We start from the raw sequence: 19,933 nt of genomic DNA on the forward strand, positions 1-19,933 counted from the left end.
ATGGAGTGGAAGCAGGACTCCTACATAGCTACAATAGGAGCCTTACACCACAACATTGTCACTGTACTGGAAAACCAGCAGGCACTTCTAAGTGCTGTGCTGCCTTACTTGTTGGCTCAGAGAAATGCTGCTGGGGACAGAAGATCCACATCTTCAGCCCCTGATGTGTGTGTGCCTCCGACATCACTGATACCGATAACACCCCACTCACAGGAGGCCCCGCAGACATCAGAGGACGAAGATGTGGATGTTCCCTTTTTTCCCCGAAAAACTGTCTGGTAGCATTTCTCTGTTTCACGTGGCCAGTTTCCAAATTTACCTGTGCTTATTGTGATGCCAGTGCACTTCTCAAATTGTACTGTCCTCCTTTGCTTTCACATCTGTTGATCTCTCCCATTTGTGGACTGTCTATGTGGCCTATCTTTCCTAATGGCAATTTGGTCCTCCTCCTCACCGGAACACTCCTCTTCTCTATATGTCCCCAGATATGTATCCCACATGGACTCTGTCTGGACAGCCTATGGCTCACAAACTATGTTGAGGTTGTTGCCCCAAGGACTGTGACTTGCTCCGTGGTTCATGTGCCAATAAATTCACTTACCAGAACCAGTGTGTTGTTTATCTGTTCATGATTTGACTAGGTAGACCAGGGTGGAAGGGCTGTCCCTAAAGACACTAGCTAGTATCATAAACCCAGGGGTAAAACTGCACAGGCCATGCCAAATAGTTTATGTGATTACTATGTGCATCTAAACTAGCAAGTAGTTATCGTAGGTCACATGCATGAAGTTTTACAGTAAGCAATTAGTTAATGGTTTCTGCCCAGGTGGGGGATACTTCCATGCATACAGGCCAGCAGACAACAGTGATGTCATAACAAAATGGTGCTAGGGAGAATATGCAAGTGGCTGCCATCAGTGTGGCACACAACACATTCAGGTTTAGTCACAATGGTTTCACTCAATCATCCATAAAAACATGTAGCATCACGTACACACATAGTGCAACATTAGGTTAATACCTAGTTGTGGGCTGTGTGACCATTCACAGCAAGTCTGCCACCTACAGTGCACAATAACGTATGAAGATTCCTTAGGTGACTCAATTGCAAACTTGACAGGATCAACTCCTTAGGTGCCTCACCTAGCTACACATGTATACAAACACTGCCAGGAAATCCTACAGCAGGTGCTCTACATAACCAAAGTATATATGACAACTGCCACGCAGTCAATGAGCAAGCAGCTGTAAAAACCACAAAACAGTTTTTATTTAAAACACCATTAATAATATCCAAAACAAACTAAACTACACTAACTATTCCTACCTAAACTATGTCTACACAAGCCTATGTTAAATCATCTACACTATCCTAACTTAATACTAACCTAACCTACCTAACCTTAACTTATACTACTCTACACATATACCAAAAAAAGCCCCCCTTAATACACAAATGTACACGAGGCAAAAATAAACTACACATATACATAAACTACCTAAACATTAAAACCTAAACAATGATATATTTTTTTGTATTTTATCATTTCTTTTTTATACACATATTAAACATTAAAACCCCATCCACTTAATAACCTACCCACCCATAACCCCACCTGGCAACACATAAATATAAAAATCTATAAAAACATTAAAACTAACCTACCCTATCACTAAGCTGAAACCCATCCTAACCTATGGTAAAACTATATACACTATAAAAAATACCCCAAATAACTTTGGAAGTGCTGAACGTTGGAGGGAGGGCCTAAATCTGCTCAGCAATTTTGTCCACTGATTGCTATAGTGTTCACTCCATTGGCATCAGTATTGCCATTCGAAGTTCCATCCCTGCCAGTCTCAATTTCATGTCTGCATTGTCCTTCAGGGCTTGCCTCTCAAAGTCCATAGGCTGAGCAGCAGTAGGGGGCACCACATGTGATGCCACTGCTGAGGTTCTACTGGGGAAGGTCCAGCTACTGCACCAGGATTAGCCGCATGGAAGAGGTCGACTTCAGGCCTGGTGCTTGCGCTGTCATGTGTTTTCTGGGCCCAAGGAGGTGACTTCCAGGCTCCTGCGCCCATGCCTATTAGTGCCAACCTCCCAATTTTCTGGAAGGCCTTGGCCACGTGGCAGATGTAGCAGTATCTCTCCAAATTGATGCAGTACTGGCATTCCTTCCCAGGGGTCATGTTCAGTGGCAGCTCTTCCGCTAAGGCGGAGGAGCGTCTCCCCACTACTCTGTAAGCAGTAGTGAAAGAAAAATAAAAGATAATAACTAGCCTTATTATCATTTGAGTTTTCCTTTCCTGGTGGGGGCCGGCTAGACTGCCAGAGCAGGGAGGAGTGGTTTGCCCACTCCAAGGTGTTCAATGATGCTTTGAATGACCCTCTCGGGCCGGCCAAACTGTCATGCTCACTTTGCATATTCTGCACCCAGACTGCATTATAGCCTGTGTGCAGACATGCCCCAGGCTCCCATTCCCTGCCTGAGTGACGATCCACAGTGCTCAGAACAATCACAGCGCTGCATTGTAGCACTGTGATTGGCTAGGGGAGTCAGGGTGGTTCTTGTTCCTGCTTACAGGAGCGAGAGGCGGCAGCCGGCCGAAGGTAAGTGTTTTTTTTTTTGTTTTTTGTGCCATTTACAACCGTTCCGCCCCGCCACCCCCGGTAAATAGCGGCCGGCACTGGTCATGTTGTCTGTTGCAGACCAAGTTAAAATTATACAGGTTTTTATCTATTACTTGCATGAAATACAATTAGCTGCACAATTGGCTTGCCCAGCCAAATATAGGACATCTATGGAATAAATAATGATCAAACATCACTAGAAGCATGTACTTCTCCAAAAGTTACAATACAAAAGTACTCAGGTCTTGGCCTAGTAGATGCAGGAAATGCCAGTGTCTGCCCTAATAAAAGCTGAGCCATGTGCATATAAAGACAGATTCTGCTCAAGTATGTTGTGTATACATGGAATTGTACGTATAGTCCATCTAGGTACTCCCTTGGGATAGTCGTTCAGCATGCAAGAGGGTAAAATCAATGCCCTATCACCCATGTGAAATAAGTAATGTGTAGCATGTACACGTAGTGTGCCTCAGAAATGCTTCACTCTTATGGCAGATGCACAAGGCCACACACATTGCAGCATAGATTGACATTGTGCCAGGTAGTTGAGACACAGAGAGAGTTTAGTTATTACCTCCAAATCAACAGGTCTGTTGGACACTTCTCCAAGGATGACACATGGGCATGCCTGAAACACTTTAACCTAGACCACGTAATGGAAACTATTAATGGCATGTGACCCTTTGATAAGAGTGTATCCATTCATTTCTGTACGGACTTTTACCTAGATGCACATCAACACATATTATATCCATGTGATGAGTGTGTGCATGCATGCTCTAGATCTCATATGTATGAGTATATTGAGCTGCATTTTGCAGGTAATTGCCAAAAATGGTTAAATGGTGACAATCCATGTGGGAGACAGTATGGGTAATGGCAGTAGCGGGAAATAACCTGTATGCTGGCAACACAGTGCTCACATGCCTGTAGTAGTTAACACATTGGCCTTATTTCTTACACAATTGGAGCCATGTCTATTACTGGGTATTGGATATTATGGGGCAGGAGTCAGGCATGTAACAGCATTGACATCAATGGACTGGTGACATGCCCCACATCCATGCATACCTATTCAGTCTGCACTGGTGTGGGATTTATCACAGCCTGTGTGAACCTGCCACACAAAAAGTACCATACATTCCCATGTGTATGCCTACAGTAGCAATGTGCAGCAGACAGGCAGATAGAAGTTCATCCCTTCAGTTCCATGTTAACATTGAGTTTCATCACAGTATTCTTTGTATCACCATGCCATTTTGGCCATATCTCCTCTGGCAACCCATCTCACATGTCACCAATATGCAGTACTCTGATGGATGCACTGGCACCCCTGATGCGAGATGACAATTGCAACATATCATTATCAATGTGGGCTAAGTCATGAACCCAAGTGAGTTATTGGCATGGACAATGGACTTATGCACTCACTGCAACAAATGAGGATATGTAACCTGCCCACTGGTTATGCTGTCATGAATGACACATGTTAACTATGTCCCCTCAAAAATACATATGCAGCATCTATACTAGGATGGAATCATGTTTTAGTATGCCGAGCCTGTTCACATGGTAATCTAAGTCCATTGGAGTCCAAACTTTGGCTAGATGCTGTACTACAGGTGCATGTATGGATCACAAGACAATTTGCTGTTTGAGTGGCATGAATGTCTCACATGTCATCCATCAATTAGACTGTATCAATATTGGTAGGGTGGAGGACAGTAATCTGCAGGCATTTGCGTGTTATGATGTGAACACACAATAGGAGGACACATATTTTGGTAAAATGTCCACTGTGCACATGTCAACATTCAATGTGCTGTTCACAATTGGAAGCCTGGTATGGGATATGTGTTACATTCCAACAACACCTGTGTCCTGTTTAGAATCTGACATAGGCAAACATATAGTGTCAAGGAAATCACAACCTCTCCCATGCAACATTTGTTTTACATATTTCGAGTAACATGTTGGCCCTTTCTGTCCATAGTATGGGTGAGAGACAGAACTAATGAACATCAGATGATGGGGGGGGTGATGGTACATGTGCCATAAGCATCCACACCATAGCTGTCACAACAGTAGCACTGCATATTAAGAGCTATACATCATGTGAGCCTGCATACATTGTAATTGAATCCACATAGCATTTTAGCCCAGTCAACTGCACATGCAACTTTGTCCTACTTCTATTGTAATTCCACATGTAGAATACACCTTGTTTCTGTGGAGAGATGAAATCCTTTGCACATCTCACTCCAAATCATTTAATCAAAACACACACAGTTGATATACAGCACAGAAACATCAGGTGATACAGGTAGCATTGTGATCTCGGAAGGTTGCCACCTCACCATGGTTGTGTGGGTCTGATCCATCTACAAGACAAAACATGGTACATTGCTCTGTGAATGCTGAACATGTACAGTGTGTAAATATGAAGCACAGTACATTTACGCCACAAATCCCTGGTATTGTCTGTTTGTTAGACTTGGAGCATCAGCATAGTTGGAATGCCCTCATGGTGGACATATGTATTCCATGTTGCAGTGTATTCAGCTGATAGCAGGCACATCACATTTGAGGTGCATAAAGTCAGGCAAGGTACAAGACCAACCTAGCTTGCAACATGGTGCAAGGATGGCTGGCTTTGATGGCTATGTGAACAGTTCAATTTGATTGACCACACTCTGCATAGTATGGTAATGCTGGGGCCTTCTCAAGTCAATATGTGTACTTCACAATGCTACAAACATCAGACAGTACCCATGCTTGTTTGTCTTCTTCACTTAGCTCCTTATGTTTAACCAGTGCACTGTGAATGAAACATGGTCAATCAAGGCCCATACAGGCTCATCGAGGACTGATTACCATTTATACGTATGTGTGACCTGGGAAGAGGACTAAACAACCTGTCCAACCTGTGGCATGATGACATGTGATGGCGCTCCCCTGGAACATACAGAATGGGAGGTCGATCTTTTCGTTCCCTGGCAGCAACCAAATGGAACACCCTTCCCATCAATATTAGGTTAGCAAAAAATGAAGCCACCTTCAGGAAACTTCTAAAAACACACCTATTTGCCCTTTAGGCTCTTCCCCTCCTCTGATCTCTGACTCTATTCCTCAGCGCGGGGATACGCCGGTAGGCGTCACCATGCGCTCTACAAACCCCTTTATTATTATGGCAGGTGACTCCCACAGTTCTGAATCAGTAATGACCTACCAGGCCGGGTGACAATACTCGCTGCACAGTGCTGGATGAGTCCCACATCACCTATGGGCCTCACCTGCACTGCACTTGTGGCATGTTCAGTGTATGTAACGGAGTTAGGCAGTATCATGCCACAGTAACCTACATACAGATCTAGTCCTTCCAGAATGAAAACCGGTCAAAGTATTGTGCGAAAGCCACACAGTTACAAGCTCATGGTATATAGGGACTTACCGGTATCCCCACCAACTTCAATCCCCAGATGAGCCAGGAGATCTTGCTCCTGGCTGACGACATCTTCTGACCTGTGGTTGAGTTGGTGGACTCTCCACTGGACATTGAAGATGCGACACAGCTGTAACCACACCTTCTTCCAACGCTGACGCCTCTCATAGTTTGGGTATCCTTGGCTTACTCCGCCTCCACTGCTGATCATGTTGGTCAGGTACCTGACTAACAGCCACAGCAGGCCCACAAACTCCACCTCCATCAGGTTCTTGGCCCTGCCTGACATCTCTCTAACCCCAGTAGCCACCCTAAACCCAAAAACAGAATCATTATTCCTTCCCCCTACCCTTATGTTTATAAACCTCAATTTGGATAAACACCCGACAAAACACTACACAAAAAAACACAAATTACAAACCAAAAATTACAGTTTGGGGGACACAACAGGGACAGTACATGTACCAACAAGACCAAGAACAGCACCAAACTCTCGCATAAACAACAAACACCTCCACCAGCCAGCACAGACACTCTACTAGAGTGGTCACCTTTCCTACTAAAGAGTCATATTTTCAAGTAAAGTGTGACTGATAATACAAACGCATTACTGTTGGAAAACAAGGCAGTATCTGTGAGGCCTGCACAAATAACATGACTACATTTGTCCTTCACTGGGAACCAAACACCCCATTGTAGCGCTTGACTCTCAGACAGTAGCGTCGCAGAGCAGTCTAAGGCTTACTCAAGAGAGGTGGTGTGGGCTAGTAATTGCTGTTTACCAGTACGCAGAAATAACACTCAATAATTGACTGTCCAGTCTGTACTTTGCTTTATAAAAGGAAGAGTACATTTATTAAACAGACACACAACTCAATACTATGCAACAATTTACAAATGTACATAAGCTGTTGTAATTACTTTGTGACATTGCATAACATTTCCACCCCTCCCGCAGGGGGGTGGGGTCTAGTACCACCACTCCCATGTATGCACATCATCTTGCCCCCTAATGCAGTGGGTTGAACATAACCTGGAGCAAGGGCCTTGCCCACTGGCATCATCCCAGTGGTGACCCACCCCATTATCTCAACACGCAATTGAAATGGGCACACCTGCCCTGGTGACACATAACCCTGACAGAGCATCTCATACTGACCATACAGTACACCTCTACATCTTAGTGGCTAACAGTCTGGGTTGTTTTTCACCTAACGCAGTAGCAAGACTTCATATTTGGGCATCACTTAGAATGACAGTACTCATCATAGTTGAAAGCAGTTATAATGCATTATAATTAAAGCGCTTAAAAGGCATTACAATTAAAATCACAGGATTAAGCATATACAGCCAGACACCCTAGCAGGAATGTCCTGCAACATAACCCCACTTTGCTTATGACTTCACATTACACATGTGACTTTCAGTCCCTCTAAAGAAAGAACATTAGGTAAATGCACTTCTCGTGTAATGCACCTCTCCCCCTACAGGGGATGCCCTTCTCCAGGCATCCCCAGCTCAGCCCTTCGTATCTTGGTGCAGTACCAAACACCCCCCCAGCTGATGAACAAAAGTTCCAGCCACAGGAGGCCCCTTGAGGGGTTGTTTCTTTTAAGTCCCCCAGAGACATAGGGAGGGACTTCTCCTCTTAATGCTGGGGGAGTCTGTGTTGCTCCTGTGGCTCCCCCTGCACTTTGGCACACATTTAGCGGTGACCCCCTCCTCCTGGGGCCACCACCTGCACCCAACAAGCCCGTTGTCCGTGCAGCCCTTCACGAGCACTGCAGGGCATTATGGGGTCCTTTCTCCCTTATTCTCGCATATTATAGCAGAGGCTTTCCTGCTGCTCCGGTGAGAGGCGCGATGCGTTGCTGGCCGCCTCACGCCACGTTGGATCCTCATTGGGGGCCCAGGCCCACCCGGATCCCCTTCTCAGCCGGTGAGTTGGTGAGGTAATTGCATCTCGGGGAGCACACCCCTGACTGCTCCAGCTGGTTTCCCGTCTGACCCACACCCTCGTGTGCAGCCGCGGGAGCCGGCGCTTTTATCCTGGTCTGCCCGCTCCTGCGGGCAGACACAGCAGCTGCACATTGACTGGCGGGTCCTCGTGGGAGTGCGATGACACTCCCTCCGCCTTCCTCCTGCTGTGAGGGAGTGCGGCGGCACTCCCCCTTTCCTCTTGGCATCACTGGGCCCAGAGTTGGGGGTCCCGGGCCCCTAGGAGGCCTTCACAGGGAGCACAATGGTGCTCCCCAGCTTTGACTTCACTTGCTCGAGAGGGGGGGTGCGACGGCATTCCCTCCTCCATCCTGCAGCCACCGGGGTCCGGAGTTGGGGGTCCCGGGCCCTAGAACTCTTCACAGGGAGCGTGACGGTGCCCCCCAACTACATCTTCCGCGGGGCCCAGGGTAGGCTCCTGGCACCCCCTGGGAACCTGTATAGGGAGCGCAACAGTTCTCCCCAGATTTCTGTTCTTCGGGGGCCAGGGTGCGCTCCTGGCACCCCGCTGGGGCATTTTCATGGGGAGTGCGACGATGCTCCCCGACTTAACTTGTGGGGGCAGCCCCGGGACCTGACCCACCCTAGGGGCATATTTGAGATCAGCAGCGGAGCCCCACGCTCTTCATCGTCGGTCCAATTAGAGGTCAAAAGTCGCCTACCTTCTGGGGGGCGTATCTCGGCCCCCAGGTGGACGATTATCACCATCTTGGTCTCTTCTTGCTCCTGGTAACACGCCCCAGCCACTGGGAGCACTTTATTTCACCCTCCTGGTCTCAAGGGGGTGAACTCAGCAGGGAGCTGTCTTCACTGGCTCCCTGCACCAGCCTTTCACCTGGCTCTCCTCCAGGGCCTCTCTTCTCCTTGCGCAGAGGCACAGGCTTTGGCTCCCTGGTTTTGGACTCCCCTCCTGGCACAATACAGGGTCCTGGGACAGTCAGGGGGTTCCTCTTTCCAACTGCCCACGGCGCCAGGCTCCAGCACCAGTCTTCCTCAGCAGACCACTTGCCAGAGAGAGCTCCTCTTCCTGTGCAAGCTCTTTTTAAAGAATTTTGGAGGGGCTGGCAGGAAGGCTCTGCTTGCCCTATCAAGCAGCGACATATCACCTCTCTGCCCCTGCTCCCTCCTTTCTGCCCAGGCCTCTGGGGTAGTTAAAAAATGTCGTCGGCCAGGGGTCTCATGCCACATGGTCTTTGAAATCCCCTTTCCCCCTTGCTGCCTTCTATCTAGAGCAGCTTGGTGCCTGGCACCAGGTGACAGCTGCTGATGGATAACCTGTAGCTCCACCCACCTTCTCTCCCTCTTGGAGAGGAGACCTTCGCCCTTGGAATGCTTGCAGAGAAGGGCTAGGCCTCTTATGCTACAGCTTGGGGAGGAAGGTCATTAATCCAGCCTGGCAGGGTCAGACCCAGCCAGGCTCTGGTTATGAGCTGAGTCAGAGGAATATGACATTTCTGGATGACCCATAAGCAGTACATATATAGTTTTGGACTCAGCAGAATACTTATTTTCCCATAAGGGACAGTGGACTTTAGTGCGTGTCTGGAATTCGTAGGCCCTTGTGAAGTAAAACTATCCCATGTGATCCCCATCCTCATAGGAGAATAATGGAGTGGTCCTTCAGTGAAAACAGGAATGCACACTTACTTTCCCTTACATGTTTCTTCCCATTGTCTAAAGCCTATTTCATATCACCACCCAGCGCTCTGCATAATTCCTGCCACACCATTCAATCTGTAGCTGCTCCTGGGCTGCGCACGCCAGGAATCTCCCCTGCGCAGCCCCTACACGTGAGCACATGCATGTACACACGTGTCTGCATGTAACTAGCCCGGTGCCCCTTACTCCGGCTGCAGTGCAGCGGCCTACTCTCACCAGGGGGACACCAGTAAAATCCACATGCAGTCTCTTTCATCATGAGTTGACTGTGGGTGAGTGCAAACTTATGAGGCTCTCCTACAGTAAAAGCTCAACAATTAGGTGTTCAAAAAGCGAAACATCCGGGTGGCTCAGATGGTAAGAACCACCGTCTAACAATTACATTTACTACAATGGCATCACCTTTCCAACTAGAGTGTCACCGTTCCTACTCAAGCGTCACATTTCCTACTAAAGTGCCACATTTCCTACTGTAGTGTAATGTTTCCTACTATAGTGTCATGTTCCCTACTAAAGATTTATGATTTCTTTATTTTTTTTGTCCTCGTCCTGCCATCTCTTTCTTGCTGGAGTAGGGGGGGAAGAGTGGCTACTCACACAAGATTATTATTGTTTAGAAATTGCCCCTCCAAGCTCAATAAAGAGAATACAAAGAGACACAGCAAGCATGGCTTAATCATTAGACCATAATCTCGTAATCAAAAATGAGGGAGAGAGAAGCTATAATGCATTCGGTTTCCGGCCAGAAGAGGTTTAATCATAGGGGAATGAAACACTTGTCAGGGGTTCTAGTCACCTTAAAAAACCCTCATTCACAAAATAACGGTCGCTGCGGTATCTCTTGTTTCTCCACAGAAATGGTTACGTGAAAAGCATCATCATAGGGTCTTGGTTCTGCTTTCCTCCACTCAGTGGAGGACCAACTGGTATATACAGTAGTGATTAGAGAATGTGAGGGTGAGAATGCAGTATCATTAAAATTATCTCCATCTATCTGTGTATCCAGAATTACCAGGTTTGCAACCAACCATCTGCCCGAGCTAGTCGTATCATACTTCAATAATTTTATTCCAGAGTTTTTCCTGATGGCTAGAGCCACTCCTCTAGTACTGCTCCCTTGATCTGAACACACTACTTCCTGTACCCACCGTAGCTTACTGAAAAAGGATCTACTCTTCTTCCTCACTAGGTGGGTCTCTTGAAGCATTATAATATGTGCCCAACCATCTCTAAGATACTCTGCCACCATCGCCCGTTTCCTCCTGGTTCTCTGACCATTCACATTCCAGGCTATTATTTTAACCTTCCTATCCCTTTTTATTACCTTATATCCAGTGGCCCCTCTCTCTGTGAGCTCTCCTGCTTGACCTTATATAATAAGGACTTTCCGAGACTAGTTTTTTTATTACTAAATTGTGAGAGGAGGACATATTTTTTTAATTCCCCCCCTATGTTCCCAACATCTAGTGCTCCCGCCCCCCATGGAACTCCCCCTCTTATATTTAGGCGATATCGTCTGCCATTCAGGAGCTCCCTCCCATGGAAGTTGAGGTGCATATCTCCATTACACGTGCTTAATAAAAATAACTGTGTACATATCTTCTTCAAATCGAGTTTCTCTCTCCTCTATCTCAGGGGGAAAAAAGACGCCTAGGTTTTAGAAGCAGCAGCTGAGGCCTTGTCCATCTGAGTGATCAGGGCATCAATCTCCTCTGGGACCCACAGGTTATGCATTTTATTCCTCCACATAATCCTTAATATTGCAGGGAATTTCATCTGTACCTTGGCCCTCTTCCTCTGCAGGTCATTTATTCTAGAGCTTGCTCCCATTGCCTCTGTCAGGTTTCAAGCAATCTTACCTTTTTGTTGCATGATGGTTGATTTCGCAGAGACGTTATGGACCAACTTCCCGTTATTCTAACTAAGTTCCTGTGAAGTATTTATAAACACTAAGGTTATTCAGTTAGAATTTAGGGAGGAGGGCCGGATCGGGGACGCTAGCTGTTCCTGGTTGTCGACCTGCGAGGCAACAAGGAAAGCAGATTTAAAAACAACTCTTCCTGTCTCGCTAGTTTTCCTACACCAAGTTGTTTTGTACAGTTAGTATTTTATATTCACTCGAAGAGAACCCTACCTGCGATTTAGGAAAGATTGGCATCGCGTCCGTGTTGTCGTAGTGAAGCGGAGAATCTTTTCTTGGTAGTCAGAAGTGATGTTATCTGTAGAAGAAGTTGTGTTCTCCTATACAAAGAGTTAACATTAGAATAAGTTATTGATTTCTTTTTTCTATGAATTTTCAGTGCCCCAATAATTGTTACATTTTCCTCTTGTTCACTTACTCCTTTTAAATCTCCGTCTTTCTTATCTTCACTACCTGTATTTTGGCAAAAAAATACACCAAAGAATGTCTACTATGTTAAGCACTAACCGATCTCTAAAATGTGCAGAAAACGATATTTGTCCAAATCTGACACGTGCAGAATTCTTAATGTCTTTGTAATTGTCTTTTCTGTTTTAGGTTCCGTTCCAAATGACTGCCTTCTTAAAATTTGCCATGTAAGTATTCCCAAATGTAACTGCAGCTTGCTTGCGGTGGGTGCCTGAATTCGACTAAGTAAAAAAAAAAAATGTTCACTTAACTTTCTTTTGTTTTGCAGCTCCGAAGATAAAAACGCGACCTCAGAAGAAATCTGCAGAGCCGAAACGAAGAAAGAAGCCTCTGACAAGAAACAGGAAATCCAGGCAAGTTCTCCGGATGCGCGACGGAGGAATCTTCTGGTAAGTACTGCAGGAATCTTTGAGGTTGCGCACCAAATGCGCGAAGGAAGGCAAAGCGTCTTAGCGTTGCCGGGTGTGGCTATTTATACCTTTGCCACACCCAAACACGATTACTGACGCAGCGCGCACGTTTCTAAACCCGCGCCTTGCGTCTGAGTGTCCTTCTGCCGGTCACAGTGCTAATGAAAAGAGCTCTTTGTCAAGAAGCTTGAAAATGACACCAAAAACAAATATAAGCAACAAAACATACTTAATTTCTGTAACATCATTTCACAACATATTAGTCAACTTGCCCCATACAAAGTTAGTTCCAACAAAACAATACATATGTATTGCACGCACTAAGTCCCTTTATGATCAATAAACACACAAATACCTCGGTGTGCAGGATGCACGGGTCAGGGGTGGGTTTTTATACTAAATGACGTTAGTTTTTAGACCACAATATCTACGCTATGTGGTGTAGTCCATGGTATCATGACAGTACTCCCCACTTAAAATCCCTCCTAACACAGAGGGCACTGGTTTAGGTTTATCTGGATATCTGGGATGGAATTGTTCAACTGACCGTGGAGCATGTTGCAAATTGGCAAGAGGTTCCCAAGAGCGTTCCTCTGGGCCATAACCCTTCCAGTGTACTAAATAAAACAGTTTTCCACGAACTCTCTTTGAATCTACAATTTTCTGTACCTCAAACTCTGGAGACCCATCCACGATTATCGCAGAGGGAGTTTGTTTCAATCGAGTCATAGGGTTAAAAGGTTTTATCAATGAAACATGAAAAACTGGATGACATCGATATTTGGGAGGAAGAATCAATTTTACACTGACTGGATTCATCTTTCTTTCTATAACAAATGGTCCAATGAAACAGGGACACCATTTTTTACAAGTTTTGATTTTTAGGTGTTTTGTGGATAACCCCACCTTGTCTCCTACCAAGTATTCAGGTTGTTTAGATCGATGCGAATCAAACATATGTTTTTGAGTTTCTTTGGCTTGTGCTAGGTGATATTGTACTTGTGTCTGAATATCATTCAATTTTTTTAAATTTTCATCGATTGAGGGTATAATGAAAGGAGAACTAATTGGTCCAGGAATGCTTTTAGGATGAAAACCATATGTACTAAAAAATGGGGATAGAGTTGTAGAGGAGTTGTCCATGTTCTTATAAGCAAACTCCAATACCCATAACAGTTCTGACCACTCTAGTTCATCATCTTGTAAAGTACATCGTAAAAATTGTTCTATAGTTTGATTGGTTCTCTCTGTAAGACCATCAGTTTGAGGGTGATAACTAGAGGAAGTACGTACATCCATGTGTAAATTTTTTCCTAAATGTTGCTAAAAATGAGAAATGAATTAGGGACCTCTATTGGAAAAAACCACTGAAGGAATTCCATGTAGACAAATTACCTCTTCTGAGAATATTTGAGCTAATTCTTTTGCTGTTGATACCTTCTTTAATGGGACAAAATGAGCCATGCGAGAGAAGTGATCAACAACAGTTAAAATAGTGGTAAATCCGTTTCTTGTTTTAGGAAGTTCGACTATAAAATCGAGTGAGACTGTGTGCCAAGGCTGGGGGGGTATTGGGAGTGGACATAGGAGACCACTAGGGGCTTGATGTTGTGCTTTGTTCTGAATACAAACAACACATGTTTCAATATATTTTTGCACATCCAATAACATAGAAGGCCACCAAAACTTTCTCTTAATGGAATGATAGGTTTTGGTTACACCAGGGTGAGCTGACATGGTAGTATCATGATGCAATTGTATCACTTGTGATCGTAATGATGTCGTAGGTACGAAAATGTGTGCATTCATAAATAACATCTCATCCTTACATTGTAATAAAGGATACGTTTTTTGCCAGTCAAGAGTTTGTTTTCCTTGTAATTCTTTCTTAATATCATTAATAACATCAGAGTAAATAATCCCTATTTGAAAACAATGTTCCGATAATATAGGATGAGTGACATCTGGTGCAAAACATCATTCTTCAGAGAGTCCGATTCGAGACAAAGCGTCTGCTTTTTGGTTTTCTTTTCCCGGGCGGTAAGTGATAACAAAATTATAGTCATTAAAAAAAGTGTCCACCGCAGTTGTCGTGGGGTAAGAGCCTTAAGAGAACGCAAACTCTGTAAATTCCGATGGTCTGTATAAATTGTTACAGGATGTTTAGCACCTAACAAATAATGGCGCCATTCTTCACATACAGCTTTGATAGCTAATAACTCTCTATCTGCAATGGCATCATTTTGTTCAGGTGGAGTTAGTTTTCGTGAATAAAATGCGATTGTCTGCATTTGGCCAGTATCTTTATGTCATTGAGACAAAATCCCTCCAATAGCAAAGTGTGAAGCATCTGCTTCCACTATAAAGGGAATGGAAGAATCAGGATGCATGAGAATTGGAGCTGAAGTGAATTTTGTTTTTAAAAGCCGAAAGGCTGTTTCTGCTTCTTTTGTCCATTCAAATTTTACATTTTTTCGTAGAAGACAAGTGATAAGCGTTACATCTTGGGGAAAATTACTATTGAACCGCCTATAAAAATTGGCAAAACCCAAAAAACTTTGAATTTGTTTCACACTAGATGGACTAGGCCAATCAAGGACTGCTTGAATCTTTTTTGGATCCATCTCAATTCCTTCAGGACTAAGAACGTAACCTAAAAATTCCACTTTGGTGGTGTGAAAAATACTTTTTTCCAATTTTATGAATAGAGTTTTTTAGAAGCTGTTGAAGCTAGTATTTTTTTAATAGATTAAAATATCATCAATGTAAACTACACAACAAACATCTATGAAGTCTCTCAACACCTCATTGATAAAAAACTGGAATGCCGCTGGAGCATTGCACAATCCAAAGGGCATAATCTGATATTCATATAAACCAAATTTTGTACGGAATGTTGTCTTCCACTCATCGCCCTCGCTGACTCTTACTGAATGGTATGCTCCACGAAGATCTAATTTGGTATATATGGTAGCATCCTTCAGTTGATCCAATAAAGTTGGAACGAGTGGAAGAGGGTATCTATTCTTTATGGTTACATTATTTAAGGCGCGATAGTCTATACACGAGCGCAACTCTCCCCCTTTCTTTGAAATAAAAAATAAAGGGGAGGATACAGGTGATTTGGAATGTCGAATAAACCCATTGGCTAAGTATTCATCAAGGTATTCTCTCAAATGTGCGTTTTCTTTTTCTGTGAGAGCATATATTCTGCTACATGGTAATGTAGCTCCGGGCATTAAATCTATTCGACAATCAAAATCCATGTGTGGGGGCAGTGTATTGGCCTTCTTTTTGTCAAATACATCGATAAGGTCGGAATATTCCACTGGAACTCCTTCCAACAACAAAATACTATTAGAATCCTTTGGGAAATCGTATCCTTGAACTAAAAGTTCAGATACCTGATGTTGTAGACATGTACAATGACAAAATTCAGTATTGAATAAAAACGTCTTTTGTACCCAATGAATCTTAGGGTTGTGTTTAACAAGCCAAGGGATCCCTAAAATTAGTCGAAACTGTGGAGCATCTATGATGTCAAATGTGATAGTCTCTTTATGCATAGTTGAGCATGTCATAGTCAAATGTTCTGTGTGGAAGTGTATAATCCCTAAGGATAATTCTTTACCGTCAACTGCTCTAACTACTTCAGGATGCTGTTTTAGTTCTTTTAGTAACCCTAACTCCTGTAAGAAGAGTGTATCTATAAAATTGCCTGTAGCTCCATAGTCAATTAGAGCATCAACGGACCAGGTTTTTCCTTCTAAGGACTGAGATTGTAAGGTAATTTTTATACTGAGATGTTGGAAAGTTATTTCAGGTGTCATGGAGGCCAAACTAGTTAACTCACCCGACAATCTGACCTCTTGTTTTGTCGAGCACATCAGTTTTCCGACTGCTGAACTACTCCTGCATCACTGGTTTTCTTGCTAAATTTATTGGGACGAGTTGGACATTCTTTTACGAAATGCCCTGCTTTTCCACAATAAAGACATTGATTTAACTTCCTTCTCTTCTCTTTCTCTTCTTTCGAGAGAGGCCCTTTAATTGAGCCTCTCTGCATCGGCTCTCCCAAGTCTAACTTAGGTGTTGACTCTGATTTAAAACCAGTTCTTTCTTTAAAGAAAATACTTTATGATCAGACTTTCCCTTTTCTCCCCTACGTTCTGATAACCTATGATTCAGTTTTACAACTAGATAAATTAATTCTTCAATAGCATCTGGAGGATCTAGAATCTGTGTAATCATATCTTTTAGTTCTTCTCTCAAACCTTTATAAAAAAGAGAAACTCTTTTTTCCTCCGGCCATTCCGCTCAATCACTAATCTATTGAATTGAGAAATATAATGTAATAAATCAGAAGATCCCTGTTTAAGATGTAAAAGTTCATGATCTGCAGATTGTACGAACACATGTTTAGCAAATAATTTTTCCATTGTATCTTTAAACCTTCTAAGATCATATAACATGGAGTCATTTCGCTCTACTATTGGTACCGACCAAAGAACCTCATCTCCTCCTAAATACGATAAAATAAATGGAATCTTAGAGGAGTCATCGGGAAAGGCCATAGGTTTGGCTATAAAATGTAAGTTACATTGATTTAAAAAGATAGTGAATTTACTACTATCTCCATAAAACCGTTCTGGTTGTACCAATGGAACTGGGACAGGAGTCACCACTTGGATTTGAGTTGGAGTAGTGGTAGAACTACTATGCAAACTCTGGAATCCTGGCTGAAAAGTTGGTGGTTTTAATATTGGTTTTTGCGATGTTTGGAAACTCCAAGGATTTGAGCCTGAAACATTTGGATTCTGAATGCTAGTTTGTAAAGCAGTAATATCTTGTTGAAGCGTGGCATTTTCAGTCTTAATATCAGCTAAAAGGGCAGCTATATCCTGTAAAGATACTGGGGTTGTTTGATCCATAAAGCCTGGGCGAAATTGTGTACGTGGGCTTTGCCTTCTGTCAGGTTTCAAGCAACCTTACCTTTTTGTTGCTTGATGGTTGATTTCGCAAAGACATTATGGACCAACTTCCCGTTATTCTAACTAAGCTCCTGTGAAGTATTTATAAACACTAAGGTTATTCAGTTAGAATTTAGGGAGGAGGGCCGGATCGGGGACGCTAGCTGTTCCTGGTTGTCGACCTGCGAGGCAACAAGGAAAGCAGATTTAGAAACAACTCTTCCTGTCTCGCTAGTTTTCCTACACCAAGTTGTTTTGTACAGTTAGTATTTTATATTCACTCGAAGAGAACCCTACCTGCGATTTAGGAAAGTCTGGCATTGCGTCCGTGTTGTCGTAGTGAAGCGGAGAATATTTTCTTGGTGGTCAGAAGTGATGTAATCTGTAGAAGAAGTTGTGTTCTCCTATACAAAGAGTTAACATTAGAATAAGTTATTGATTTCTTTTTTCTATGAATTTTCAGTGCCCCAATAATTGTTACATTTTCTTCTTTATTCACTTACTCCTTTTAAATCTCCGTCTTTCTTATCTTCACTACCTGTATTTTAGCAAAAAATAAATAAAAAAATACACCAAAGAATGTCTACTATGTTAAGCACTAACAGCTCTCTAAAACGTGCACAAAACGATATTTGTCCAAATCTGACACGTGCAGAATTCTTAATGTCTTTGTAATTGTCTTTTCTCTTTTAGGTTCCGTTCCAAATGACTGCCTTCTTAAAATTTGCCAAGTAAGTATTCCCAAATGTAACTGCAGCTTGCTTGCCGTGGGCGCCTGAATTCGACTAAGTAAAAAAAAAATATGTTCACTTAACTTTCTTTTGTTTTGCAGCTCCGAAGATGAAAACGCGACCAATCTGCAGAGCAGAAACGAAGAACGAAGCCTCTGACAAGAAACAGGAAATCCAGGCAAGTTCTCCGGATACGCGACGGAGGAATCTTCTGGTAAGTACTGCAGGAATCTTCGAGATAGCGCACCAAATGCGCGAAGGAAGGCAAAGCGTCTTAGCGTTGTCGGGTGTGGCTATTTATACCTTTGCCACACCCGAACACGATTACTGACGCAGCGCGCATGTTTCTAAAGATGCGCCTTGCGTCTGAGTGTCCTTCTGCCTGTCACAGTGCTAATGAAAAGAACTCTTTGTCAAGAAGCTTGAAAATTACACCAAAAACAAATATAAGCAACAAAACATACTTAATTTCACAACATATTAGTCAACTTGTCCCATACAAAGTTAGTTCCAACAAAAAGTACCTTTATGATCAATAAACACACAAATACCTCGGTGTGCAGGATGCACGGGTCAGGGGTGGGTTTTTATACTAAATGACGTTCGTTTTTAGACCACAATATCTACACTATGTGGTGTAGTCCATGGTATAATGACAGTTTCTGTGCAGTCCTCTTTCCAATATCAGACCTCACTTGACAGGTGAAATTCTCATACTTTAAGTTTTTTTCACCTCAGTACACGACCTAAGATTAGCTCTTTTATCACAAATGTAAGAAAGTTTATGAGGATTTTCCTGGGGGATTTCCTGTTGGCTGTTAATTTAAACAGATCTCTATGAATTCTTGGGATCTCCTTATCCAGGTCCACATCCGGTCTATCAAGCAAGAACCCATCTCTTAATTGTTTACTGACAAACTCTTATGCATCCTCTTTCTCTGCACCTTCCGGGATGTTCAATAATCTAAGATTGTTGTGCCTTGAATGGTTTACCAACATTTCAAAATCCTCTTGCAGGGCCTTATTCTGTTGCTTCGAGGCCTCAATATCCCGAGAATTTGTATTTTCCGTTGCAGTTATTTCTTTCAAATTCTTCTCTAAGGTTGATGTATGGTCAGCAAGGCTATCTAGTTTTTCCTCCAAAATCACACTTTTTTTGTTTGCCTTTCTAATTTACTTCTGATATCTCAAATTTCTTCAACATATCAGACCTTAAGTTCAGCAATGTTTTTCTAAGGTGTCTTGTGCTCCTTCTCCAGTTTGTGAGTTTTCTTTTGAGATTCATGGGAACCTTGACAAAGTGTACCGGTCCCCCACCTCCTCTCTCCCCTGCATCTGCACATCGTTTTTTGCCTGCTCCATAATTCTAAAAAAGGAGTTAAGTGAAGGCATAGGCTTAAAAAAAGCAGGACCTTGTTTTAGAGTGCAATATTTTGGCTTACCAATGCTTTTTGATGCCTTTTTAATTGGGACGACTATGACCACTTCCTTCCCGAGCAGATCTTTAGCCCTCGGGCTCTGTACCTTTTTATCGGATGCTGACCTCAGCTGGTATCTGTTTTTTGCTAATAGTTGAGGATGCTCCCCGTAGGGGAGACCGTCACTAAAGTACTTTCAAGGCTTTGCAAAGAGACACCCTTATAGCCACTGTTGTTTCACCCTCTAGTTCTTACTGGTCCCCCAAAGAAGTTAAGGGTAC

Source organism: Triturus cristatus, chromosome 2_1 (assembly GCF_964204655.1).
Source record: "Triturus cristatus chromosome 2_1, aTriCri1.1, whole genome shotgun sequence".
Taxonomy (NCBI): Eukaryota; Metazoa; Chordata; class Amphibia; order Caudata; family Salamandridae; genus Triturus; species Triturus cristatus.